Consider the following 13496-nt stretch of genomic DNA (forward strand, 5'->3'; position numbering starts at 1 on the left):
CCACACTTTCTATTATTCTACTATGCACTTTCTATTGTGGGGAAACAAGAGGGTGGATTGTACGGAGTTACTTAATGTGTAGCCAAAACAAAATTCCTTCTAGAAAGCCAAGGTCATCCTTTGTCTCTGCACCTCTGCACCTGACCGGAACTGAATGGGTGGAACTGCCAGCATAGCAGTGGGAGATTGGACCATGTGATGGACTGGTAGGTGTGGGGGCAAGATCTTGAACTTTCAACTGGGTGAGGAAAACCAGGAAGCTTCAGATTCGGGTTTTCCCAGATGTGCCAACATGGCTCTCTTAATAAATTGGAACTTTGAGCAATACTTTGCCTTGGACTCTGATTTACTTTTGGATGCTATTTGGAACCCTGACAGGTGTCACCTGGGTATATTAAGCCCAGTCATTGCTCATGCCATGTCATGAACCAGTTGAAACTTTTGAGTGGTCTTCATGAGCAGCCCCCGTGTAGGACATGTTTCAGTAACTGAGTCACGAGAAGACATTGGAGTGGTGACTCCCTAGAAGACCAAGTGAATAAAGGATTCTGGGTCCATGTAAGTCTGGATCCTATAATGTCCATGTTGCACAGAGTGGCATTGTTTGAGTTAGGTGACTTCATAAATAGCAATAGCACTTAGACTTACATACCGCTTTACTGTGCTTTACAACCCTCTCTAAGTGGTTTTACAGAGTCAGCCTATTGCCCCCAACAATCTGGGTCCTCATTTTACCAACCTCAGAAGGATGGAAGGCTGAGTCCACCTTGAGCCTGGTGAGATTCGATCTGCCAAATTGCAGGCAGCCGGCAGTCAGCAGAAGGAGCCTGCAGTACTGCACTCTAATAACTTTACAGGGATGATTATGAAAAAAATTCTTTTGTGTGTTCATCTTTTTTTCCTTTTGTTTTAACTGGTTTTTATTGCCATTTCTTTTTTCTTTTTCAATTGTTACAAACCTCCCAGACGTGTTGGGAGTCAGACAGCATGCAAGTTTAATAGTAAACAAAGACAAACAAATAAATTTTTATAAGCACCTTATTAAACTATCCGACCTGATCTTGACCTGAAGTTGCCCTGTGGAACTCCAAAATTAATTCACTGGCACATTTCTATTTAGCCTGCTTTTTTCTCTTGCTCCCTTTAAATTTCACGACCCGCATTTCAGTTGAAGTTCTAACCACACATTTTCTAGAAACATGTCATGCCTTATGCTTATCCATCTAGCAAAATTTGACAGGCCATTTCAGAAGCTCTAGAGCTCCTGTGATCCATAATTACAGATAGAATGATTGAAATGATTTTGGATAATAATGAGTTTTCCCAAAGTAGCTTTTTCTGTCCAAAGTGCTCTCCTGCACTTCAAGAACAAAGCATAAAATAAGTCTTCTCAGAGAGCAGGTGGTAAGGTAAAGGTAAAGGTTCCCCTCGCACATATGTGCTAGTCGTTCCTGACTCTAGGGGGTGGTGCTCATCTCTGTTTCAAAGCCGATGAGCCAGCACTGCCCGAAGACGTCTCCATGGCCATGTGGCCGGCATGACTTAATGCTGAAGAACGCTGTTCCCTTCCCACCAAAGGTGGTTCCTATTTTTCTACTTGCATTTTTACATGCTTTCGAACTGCTAGTTTGGCAGAAGCTGGGACAAGTAACAGGAGCTCAGTCTGTTACACGGTGCTAGGGGTTCAAACCGTCAAACTGCTGACCTTTCTGAACAACAAGCTCAGTGTTTTGGCCACTGAGCCACCATGTCCCTTGAAAGTAGGTGGATAGCCCTTTAATTTAGGATAGGGATTCTTCTTCTTCTTTTTTTTGAGAAACATTTTATGAACCAATGAATCCAAAAATCGAACTTTCTTGGTTATTGTGTGGGTATTATGGCTCATGGAAAACAAATGCTGTATTCCACAGTAATAGCTGCAGAGAAGCTGTCAAGCATGGAGCTGGTAGAGGTATATCTCAGATGGTTTGTTGCCTCAGGACTTGGACAATTTGCTGTCAGAAAAGGAAGCATGAATTCTACTTTGAATTCCTCAGGAGAATATCAGGCCATGTAGCAAGTATCAATTTCAAATACACAAATAAACCTATAAGGGAATGGAGGAAGAACAAATGAACTGTTTTGGAACTGTTTTGCCACGTCAAACTCAAGAACTTAACACCATAGAAATGTTGTGACTGAAATTAAAAGAAGGAGCTTGTACTACAGAACTGAAACAGTTTGTCATAGAGGAATTGGCTAGAGTTAAAATGGAATAGAATAACAGAGTTGGAAGGGACCTTGGAGGTCTTCTAGTCCAACCCCCTGCTTAGGCAGGAAACCCTACATCATTTCAGACAAATGGTAGTCCAATCTCTTCTTAAAAACTTCCAGTGTTGGAGCATTTACAACTTCTGGAGTCAAGTTGTTCCACTGATCAATTGTTCAAACTGTCAGAAAATTTCTCCTTACTTCTACTTGCTTCTCTCTTTGATTAGTTTCCACACATTGCTTATTGTCCTACCCCCAGGTGATTTGGAGAATAGCTTGTCTCCCTCTTCTTTGTGGCAGCCCCTGAGATATTGGAACATTGCTATCATGTCACCCCTAGTGCTTCTTTTCATTGAACTAGACATACCCAATTCCAGCAACTGTTCTTTTTATGTTTTAGCCTCCGGTCCCCTAATCATTGTTATATTTGTTGCTCTTTTCTGCACGCTTTCTAGATTCTCAACATCTTTTTTACATCATGGCAACCAAAACGGGATTTAGTATTCCAAGTGTGGCTTTACCAAGGCATTATAAAGTGGTATTAACACTTCACGTGATCTTAATTCTATCCCTCTGGGCAGCTGCAGCATTGTGCTGGCTCATATTTAAATGATTGTCCACTAGAACTCCAAGATCCCTCTCACAGTTACTACTATTGAGCAAGGTACCACCTATACATGTACCTGTGCATTTGGTTTTTCTTGCCTAAATGTAGAACCTTACTTTTTTCACCATTGAGTTTCATTTTGTTAGAGAGAGCCCAATGTTCAAGTCTGTCAAGATCCTTCTGTATCTTGAGCCTATCTTCTGAAGTTTTGGCTATTCCTGCCTGCTTGGTGTGCATCTTGCACGATGATATGAGACACTGATCATCACTGTTGTCTTTGTTATTAAAAGCGATGCAACTTAACTGAATCTAAATGGGCAATTATTTTTTTTCATATTGGTAGGTCTTACCTAATACCTGTAACCACAATTGAGCACAGAATCTCAGTCATATAATTTGTTGCAATGTTACCTTACTCAATTTTATGAACATTCTTACTATGGTCATAAAGTGAGTCACTGTACTTGTTAAGCAGATCACATGGTCATTAAGTGAACCATGTGGTTGTAAATGAATCCATTCTCCTAAATATTTAAGGAGATTCTCAGTCTCTGTTTTTTTTTTCCAAGAAGCAACTGGACTTTCTGATTTTTCTTTGAAGATGTTGCAGGCATATCAGAAAAGCTCAGGTGGATCTTCAACCAACATAACATGCGTGCCCATTTCCAACCCAAGAATACACTACGGCGGAAGCTTGTCCACCCCAAGAATAAAACACCTACACAGAAACTGTGCAACATGGTATATGCAGCACAGTGCAGTGAGCCACATGCAGATCTATACACTGGGGAAACAAAACAACCAGTTCATAAACACATGGCACAACATAAGAGAACAAACACATCAGGACTAGATTCATCTGCATTTAAAAGACAAAGGCCACTCTTTTTTTTTTGTAAACATTTTTTTTATTTTTAAACAAGCAAGTACCTACAAATATAAAACATAAAAAACATCTTCCAGTTCCGTACAGTGTGTTGATTGGTTACAAAACCTTTTGTACATCACCATAGTCATCACGTACACGTTATATAAAATCTCGTATTATGAAACTGATGGGTTACTGATGGAGGGAACGGGTTATCCTAAACAGGGCGGCTGGGCGCGACTCAGCAGACGCAACCAGAGAGGCAATATATGTTCTCTTAGCCGTCCTAATTGCTCGAATGTACTCTCTGGTGCAGGTTGTTAAACGTGCTCGGTTCGGTTTGGATTTACTGGACCTCCATAAGTGCTCTAGGCGTCTCCTTTGGCGCTTCCTCTCCCGGAGTTCCTCAGTAAACCAAGGAGCCCTCCGGGATCCACTGCTTCGGAGCGGCCGTAGTGGCGCAATCCGGTTAAGAGACTTCGTCGCTGCCAAGTTCCAGGCAGCAACCAGAGTCTCCGCCGGACTGCGGGCGAGAGTATCAGGAATAACCCCAAGTTCCGTCTGGAACCCCAAAGGGTCCATAAGTCGCCTGGGGCGGAACCACCTGGTCGGCTCCTCCTCCCTACAGTGGGGGTTTGGTCTCCGAAAGTCAAGCCTCAATAGGTAGTGGTCTGACCATGACAGGGGCAAGATCTCACTACCCCTCAGACCAAGGTCACAATTCCACTGCTCCGAGAGGAATACAAGGTCAAGCGTGTGACCTGCTGAGTGGGTCAGTCCGCGGATTACCTGGGTCAAGCCCATGGTTGTCATGGAAGCCATGAACTCCTGCGCTCCGTCAGAGTGATCACCGAGCGAAGGCAGATTGAAATCCCCCAGAACCATAAGTCTGGGGAACTCAACTGCCAGCTCGGCTACCGACTCGAGGAGCGAGGGGAGGGCTGCTGCAACGTAGTTAGGATGCAGGTACGTTAGCAGCAGACCCACTTGACCCTTGAGGTCCAACTTCACCAGCAGGGACTCACACCCGACAAGCTCCGGAGCAGGGATCCTACGAGGTGCTAGAGACTCTCGGATAACAATGGCCACACCCCCACCCCTTCTCTGAGCTCTCGACTGATGGAGCACCTGAAAACCTTCTGGGCACATCTCTACGAGGGGGACTCCTCCCTCCGGGCCCAGCCAGGTCTCAGTAATACATGCCAGGTCTGCCCTCTCATCTAAAATTAAGTCCCGAACGAGAGGAGCTTTATGAACTACAGACCTGGCATTTAGCGCCAGGAGCCTGAGGCCAGGGTCCTGATTACTCACACCACCAGGCCTTGGAGTGGGACTCGTAGGGCCGGAAAGAGGGATCTCTGTGATGTAGCGAGCCCTCCTTCCCCGGTAATGGCCAGCCCTAAAGTCCCCACCATATCTGCTTCTCCCTGTTAAGACCGTAATGCTCCGGCCCACTCCTGTGTCCGTAATTCCCTCAACCACCCCTATGGCTCCCGCGTTCTTCGACAGGCCCTCCGAATCAAGCACACTCATTTGTTCACCCAAGCAGTCCCCACGTAATAATTAAAAACACATAAAATACAATAATAATGGGATAATAAAAAGTGGGATCATTCACTCAATCACATGCAAGTCCCATACACTCACCATACCAGTTAAAAAATTGTGCAATCGTGCGAAGTTCGTACAAGGCTTATATAGAAGGTCTTAATAGTCTTAGCCTTCTCCTCTGCAAGGTCCAGTAAAGAGTTCAATAAAGAGGGTACGGTCCAAAGAGGGGTGCTTCGCCCCTCTCCCTTCCTCCAAATCCCAAAAATGTGCCCAAGGCCAGAAGTCGCTCCTTTGAAGGGGCTGAGGTGGCATCCCTGAGCATCCACGGGCGGTAGTGGTCACACCAGATGAGACCAGGTCATAAGTCCAAGCGTCCAGCAGCCGTGAGTAGAGGGAGCCAGATGGCAAGAAAGGCCCTGTAGCCGTGAGGGTAAACAGAGGAAAGGCCACACCGTAGGGAAGGCCAAGTTAGGTGGGACGGAGGGGGGGGCATCCAAAAGGGCCGCGGCGGCAACAAAGCCAGCTGCCTGATCTCATCCAGCGCCATGCCCAGCCAACCGCCCCCTCTCTGGAACAGTCTAATGCAGTCCAAAGATCACAAAAGCGAGAGCAAAAGATGTCAAAAGGTGCCGGGGGCGCCGCGTATCGCAAGCCGACGGAGCAGAAGGAGGGGGGGCACCTAAGGAGGCCATAGCAGCGGCAAACAAACCAACTGCCCGACCTCGTCCAGTGCCGTTCTAAGCCATCCACCTCCTCTCTGAGAGTAAAATCACTCCAACAGCCAGATACCCTCCAGGACTCCTCCTGGCCAGGGAAAGGAACAGGGCTAAAGCTGTAAAAAGCCGCCGGGGAAGTTGTAGAGTTGTGAAGAGCCAGTGGGGACGGCGCCATCAACGCACCGCCGCCATGATCGTCATTTTCGCCGCCGAGCGCTGTAAGAATTGCTACGGGTGGCTGGATGGGCCAGGGGCCACCCAATCGCGACGACCCTCCAAATAACCGCCTGTTTGGGTGCCCCAAATTGCGCTCTACCGCTAGGACCCCTTCCTGCATGGTCTCAAAGCTAAGTTGCTGATATTTCTGATATTTTTCGCTAACCCAGACCAGAGTGAAGGCTGACGGCCATTCCGCCTCGCACATGCGCAGAAGGACACCCAAGTTGCGGGCTCTCTCTGAGGGGTGTAAGATTTCACCCCCCAGGGTGGACTATCTGGACTATCCTTGGGGGGCAACATCCATAGTCACTTGGTCTTGTCAGGGTTGAGTGCAAGCTTGTTCATTTCCATCCAGACCCTGAAAGCTTCCAGGCACTGGCACATCACTTCCACCACTTCACTGAGTTGGCACGGGGTGGAGAGATACATCTGGGTATCGTCCGTGTACTGATGGTATTTAATCCCGTGCCGGCGAATGATCTCACCCAGAGGCTTCATGTAGATATTAAATAGGAGGGGGGACAGGACCAAGCCCTGCGGCAACCAGTATTTAAGGGGCCTAGGGGTCGACCTCTGTCCTCCGACCAACACCGACTGTGACCTGCCAGAGAGGTAAGAAGAGAATTATATTTAATCTTCAAGCTTATTTTCATGGCTGTGGTACAAAAGGTGACTCCTTTGGTGGTAAGATGCAATATATTATTTAATAGCAATCTGCAGTCTTTTTGGCAAGGATAACAATTCACTGCATTTTCAATTACAATTCATATAACTGGAAAACATTTTTCCGCTTTTCAACACTGCATTTTTCTGGGATGCAAATATAGTAATAATGTAATAAAAGTTGCTTCTTGTTATAACCAAGGAAACTTAATTGATGTTGATCGAATGTATTAATAAGTGGAAAAGCAGATAACATAACACAACTAAGTTTCATTCCCCATAAAGGTAAAGGTGGTAAGGTAAAGGTTCCCCTTGCACATATGTGCTAGTCATTCCCGACTCTAGGGGGCGGTGCTCATCTCCATTTCAAAGCCGAACAGCCAGTGCTGTCCGAAGATATCTCTGTGGTCTTGTGGCTGGCATGACTAAATGCCGAAGGTGCACAGAATGCTGTTACCTTCCCACCAAAGGTGGCCCCCTATTTTTCTACTTGCATTTTTTACGTGCCTTCAAACTGCTAGGTTGGCAGAAGCTGGGACAAGTAACGGGAGCTCACTCAATTATGTGGTGCTAGGGACTCAAACTGCCGACCTTTCTTATCAACAAGCTAAGCATCTTAGCCACTGAGCCACCACGTCCCTTCGTTCCCCATGCTGACGCTTACATTTATAGTACCTGTTGTTTTTTTTTTAATCCATTGTTGCAATACATTTCATAAAGGTCAAAGTGAACTTAAAAATGTCATATGACTCGTAGATTATGGGCAGAGGTAGTATTCAGTTGGTTCTCTCCGGTTCGGGTGAACTGGTAGCGGCAGCTGCGGGAGGTTTTGCCCACCCGCCCCGAAGTAATGCGCAAGCACTACGAGCACTTACATTTGCGAATTGGTAGGGAAGATAAGTTAATCCCACTTATCATCTGGCTTATTATGGGCCAGATTATTATTTTTTTGCTCTTTATTCAAATTATATTTGATAAGGGAAACCCAACAGTCAAGTCAACCAGTAAATTATATGAAAGGTAAATGAAAATAGCAGTTTAGTTTTGTTCGATTAGTTCAGGAACTACGCATTGCCCAAACCATTTGGATCATTTTGGTGGTTTTTGAGTCTTTCTGATAGGATGATCAGATTAAATATATATATACTGCATAAATAGCAAAGAATTGATAAAAAGGTGTTTTTCATTGAAAGCACCTGGACAGCCACTGCTGGTAGCATTGTATTCTGATCTTTGAAGTGATTAAAATATATAACTCACAGACCATTTAATAGTACGTTAAGAAAGCATTAAAAAGAGTACTGTCGTCTTGTACGCTAGTGATTCTACAGGAGTCATTATATTCAGTCTATTCTTACTGGCATTATGCCACTTCTGATAATAGCTGTACAGTCCAATGAACTGAAAGTTGTACATTAGTACCATTTTCCTATTGTAGAACAGTTTCAGCAAAGGACAGTTGATATCTGTGATCTTTCTAAACACAGTGTCAAAGTTTGGTAAGAGCTCTGTGTTAGTAGAATGACTTACCATATTTTTGGAGTATAAGACGCACCTTTTCTCCTCACAAAAGAGGTTGAAAATTTGGGTGCATCTTACACACTGAATACAGCATTTTTGGCCTACTGAAACCCTGCTCCCTTTGCAAAAATGGACACGCAGAGGGTTTGGAAGACTTGCGAAGTGCTCCTGAGGGCTGGGGAGGACAAAAACCGGGCCATTTCCCCCCCCAGCCCCCAGGAGCACTCTAAGAGCCTCCCAAAGCTCTGCATCCCCCCATTTTTTGCAAAAAACAAGGCATGCAGAAGGTTTGGGAGGCCTGCAGAGTGCAAAAACTGTTTTTTAAAAATTGCCTCTTCAAAATCATGGTGCGTCTTATACTCCGGCGCGTCTTATTGTCGGAAAAATACGGGTACTTAGAAAGTGGACTGCATAGTTACATTGCCTTCTATTTTCCGTATCTTACCTTGCTGTACAGGCGGTCCTTGACTTATGGCTTCAGTTGGCTCCAGAATTTCTGCCGCTAAGCAAGGGGATTGTTAGGTGAACCACGACTGATTTTACAATTGTTTTTTTTTGCCACGGTTCTTAAACAAATCACTGCATTGTGTTGAGTGAATCGTGCTCTTGTTAAACAAATCCAGCTTTGACTTTGCTTTTTGGAAGTCGGCTGTGAAGATCGCAAATGGGGATCACATGATCTTCAGATGAGAGAGAGAGAGAGAGAGTCTCATTCAAATACGAAGAACAAAGAGAAAGTAAATGGTGGGAGTCAACTCTGTGCAAAATGCAGATTACAAAATGAAAACTACACACACACACACACACACACACACACAAATGTCTCTTCTCCCCCCCCCTGTGTGTGTGTGTGTGTGTGTGTGTGTGTGTGTGTAGTATTCAGAGCTGGGTCTCAGTTTCAGTATATAAAATATGAGCCAAAAACTAAGGACAAATCGTTTATCTAATCATACCGCTTTTGAAGACCACAAAAAGAATATCTGAAAAATCAAATATAATGCCATTTCTGAACAGTTTCTTTCATTCATTCAAATAGTCAGGAAATTGGTAAATAACTTACTTAAGGTTGACCTTTACTTTGTAATGATAATTTCCTGTTCTTTGGTAGGATTTGCTAGTTAAACTGGAGTCTTGCATATTAAATCTGCAAAGTGACCCCTTACTGGAATATCATTAATATAATGGTATAATAAAAACACTATTGCTAAATATTATTGGGATTCTCTCTGTTTCCATGGCAACCTAGGCCTATGGCTGCTTCTGTGGTATTAAATCATTCTTTTGATAAAGGCTTTTGCTCAAATGTTAGACTTTTATCCTTTAGTGTATTTGTCTTCTTATTGTTCTGCAAATTGCTTCTTCTTCTTCTCTCTCTTTCTCTGTTGCTGTTTCTCTTTCTCTCTGTATCTGCCTCTCTGTCTGTCTCTGTCTTTCTTTCTCTGTGTCTCTCTGTCTCTGTCTGTCTCTCTTTTTTCTGTCTCTCTCTGTCTCTCTCTGTATCTGTCTCTCTCTCTGTCTCTGTCTGTCTTTCTGCCTCTCTGTGTGTCTCTCTCTGTCTCTCTGTATCTGTCTCTCTCTCTCTGTCTGTCTCTGTATCTCTGTCTCTCTGTGTCTGTCTTTCTCTATGTGTGTGTCTCTCTGTATCTCTCTCTGTCTTCCTCTATCTTTCTCTATGTCTTTCTCTCTCTGTGACTCTCTCTGTAACTCTCTCTCTCTCTCTCTGTGTCTCTCTCTGTCTGTCTCTTCTCTGTCTCTCCGTCTCTGTCTCTCTGTCTATCTATCTCTCTTTGTCTCTCTGTCTCTCTATGTCTGTCTGTCTGTATGTCTGTCTGTCTGTCTGTCTGTCTCTCTCTCTCTCTCTCTCTCTCTCTCTCTCTCTGTGTGTGTGTTTCTGTAATTATAGGTGTGATGTTTATAAAGCAGGATGAAATAATGCTGATATGGAAGGGATTCATGTCACTAGGCAGATCTGCTTCAGCAACTGTATAGGTTGGTAGGGAGTGTTGAGGGCTGTGCCATTTTAAAGTTCTGATTGGGCAACTATAGTGTTGAACAAACCCCTACAGTAAAACACATAGACAAATCAATTCCTTGCATAAATAATAAACATCTTGCAAATGAAATATACAGCAGCAGGCAAAGATAAGGGTGGCTGAAGCAGAAACTCAGCTTCGAATACTAGTTGCTACAATAGTTCCTTTACCAGCATAATATTATTCCATTTCATTCAGTTGAAGGGAAAAAAATTGAAATGGGCAGTGAAGAAGGAACAACAATCACAGTCATCACCACCACAACAAAATAAGTGTTTTGTGGAGATTAAAATGTAAGGCCAGACTATGATTAGCTAGAATAAGATGTTTTTGGTTGTCATTTCTCAATTTATTTATTCACCCATTCATGTACGAAAATAGGTAGATGACTGGAGCCCTAATTCGTTTGAGTTGTCCTACTTTGAGATGTGTTAACAATGAGAAGTGATTTACTAGCATAATGAATAAACAAGTAAACAGGCAGAAATGCAGAGGAGCAAATTTGCGGGTGGTTTTCTGCTCCGATGCCAAAATAACTTATCTTAGCATTAGTATTTGCATTTGTAACTTAGCCTTGTGGAGAAGAGCCACCATTTGGTGTGGAGCCTAACAGGAATAGTATTTTACCACTCTGGAAGCATAAACAGTAGCCTTTAAATCCAACCAGCAAATTCTGTTTTATTGAGAAAGGTTCTCTACCCTGGGAGAAAGAAAGCTACCAGTGAAGAATCAATGCAAGTGGATTTATGATCACATTTGCTTGCCTAAAGATTTTGAAAACAAGGAGTAGGAACAAAATTAATAGAGTGATAAGGCTTTCTGGTGGGTCCATCATTCTCTTCAAGGAATACGGAAAAATTCAAACCAATATTCTTTTTGTGAACATCTCTGAACCTTCACCCTCATCTTCCCGATGGTAGTCCTCGGCTTATGATCACAATTGGGATCAGAATTTCAATTGTTAATCAAGGCAGTTGGTTTATGAGTCACAGCTGATTTTAGACCTTTGTTAAGCAAATCATTACAGCTTCTAAGTGAAACATGGAATCCAGCTTCCCCATTGACTTTCCTTGCCAACAGTTGGCTGGGAAGGTGATCACATGATCTTGGGATGCTTCAACTGTCCTAAATACATTTGCTACCAAGTGCCTGAATTCATGCAATTCATCTTAATTACGGGTGTATGAATCATAGTTTGACCAGTTAAATTTTTCTGTCCCACTGATAGCAGAGAGAAAAAATATCCACCAAGGTGTTACATGCTTCAAATATGATTTGGAAGAACTGCTTTGATCCTTATCCAACCACAACATATTTCTGCTATTTATTAAAGCAATCCATTATTCTTCAGACTTCTGCTCTTAAAGCAGCCCTTTCTAGACTTATAACAAAACATAAAAAGAGGAGCTATTTAATAAAAAAAAACACCTGGGTTTTCTATGCTTGGCTTTTAAATCCTTTTTGAAATTTACAAACCTCATATTCAATTTCCTGAAATTAAGCCCCTTTGAACTCAGTGGATCTGAGACTCCAATTCAGCAGCTATCTGATAGCTGCTGATCTAAATAGCTGAGCTGCAGAAATCTTGAAGACCAGTGAATAGCAACCAAGTTAAACAGAACATTCTCTTTGGTGCCACTGAGTGGTAGTTTGAATTTTTCATCCTGTACCTTAAATGCACAAAAATTCTTGGAATGACAGAAGTAAAACCAGTGATTATAGGTCTTCCCACCTATTTCGGTTTATCAAGTGATTTTATTTTATTTCCTAAAAGCTGTGGTAAGTTAAAAGGAAGTGTTTTATCATTCCTATGAATTACGTAGTTACAATTCTTTGAAGTTAACATTGCTATAAATGGATTTTCTATTTTGAATGTTGCTGGTTGTTTTTCTGACCCTAGTCTTATTGGAAATATTTAATTAGCTGTAGTTATAAATATTTTTGGTCCTTTTAACTGAAAAAATTAACTTTCTAAAATGTTTCTGTCATTTATTGATTTTTTTTCCTGCTATACCTATGTATTTGAGTTTTTTGTTTGTATGTTCTATAAGTAAATTACTGAAATGAAATGTATCCACAAACAAGTACATTTAAAACTATCATTTTACCTTATAATCCAGGCTAAAATTGATTGGCCACGCTTTCCAGAACAAAAAATAAATAAAACATATTTTAAAGCTACCGTGTTTCCCTGGAAATAAAACAGGGTCTTATTTTTTTGACCCTCCCCCCAAATAAGCACTTGGCCTTATTTTTGGGGAGGTCTTATTATTTTTGAGGTACAGGAGGCAGTGAGCGTGGCCACCTCATAGCTGCTGCTATGTTGCAATATTTTCAGGGAGGGCTTATTTTGGGGGGAGGGCTTATTTTAGCATACTCAAAAGCCCGATTGGGCTTATTATCCAGGGAAGTCTTATTCTCAGGGAAAGAAGGTAAAATTCAGAACTTTTGCTTGAGAAGAAAGAGTTTGGTTTCTTTTCTAAAGTTGAACAAAAGTGAGATCACATTCAATTTTTGAAGGAATATACTTCTTGCTCTCCTACCCCATTCATTTAATATTTTACTATTTATTTCACTTAAATTATTCTTATTCTGAAAAGTTATTGTCAAGTGGAAAAATGGCATATGCATTTTAAGCATACTGTATTTTAAATTGAATTTTAAATTGAATTTAAAATTTAAATTAAATTCTGGTGGAAAAAAAACCCTCAGTAAGTCATTAGGTTTATCCTAAATTAAATTGTATTGATTGCATTTGCAAAGTAACAGTTTAAATCTGACAAAACAATGGTATAACAATAGAGATTATTTATGTTGGAGGGTGACAATTTTAATTATGAGTGTAGCCAAAATTAACTGCTGAACAACACCACAGACACAGTAGAAGCCAAACAATTTGTGAATAAACATCTGGTATTAACGGGATGTGGATTCATTATGAAGTTCATAATCAGAACACAGAATGTCACAAGCATTAGTCAAGATTTTGTAACCATGTTGTTATAATTGGATAGTAATTGGCATCATCTGAATAAGAGAATATTGGTTCATAAGAAGAGACAATAAAT

At 42.1% G+C, this 13496-nt stretch overlaps 1 protein-coding gene across 1 annotated transcript in view; it reads left to right on the forward strand.

The window, feature by feature from the left end:
- The window catches only part of CCSER1 (coiled-coil serine rich protein 1), a 478316-nt gene that overhangs the window by 175458 nt on the left and 289362 nt on the right, over positions 1-13496 (forward strand). The gene's annotated exons all lie outside the window — the stretch shown is intronic.

Source organism: Thamnophis sirtalis, unplaced genomic scaffold (assembly GCF_051295495.1).
Source record: "Thamnophis sirtalis isolate CommonGarterSnake01/CBP01778 unplaced genomic scaffold, rThaSir2_p1.2 scaffold_10, whole genome shotgun sequence".
NCBI classification, from domain to species: domain Eukaryota; kingdom Metazoa; phylum Chordata; class Lepidosauria; order Squamata; family Natricidae; genus Thamnophis; species Thamnophis sirtalis.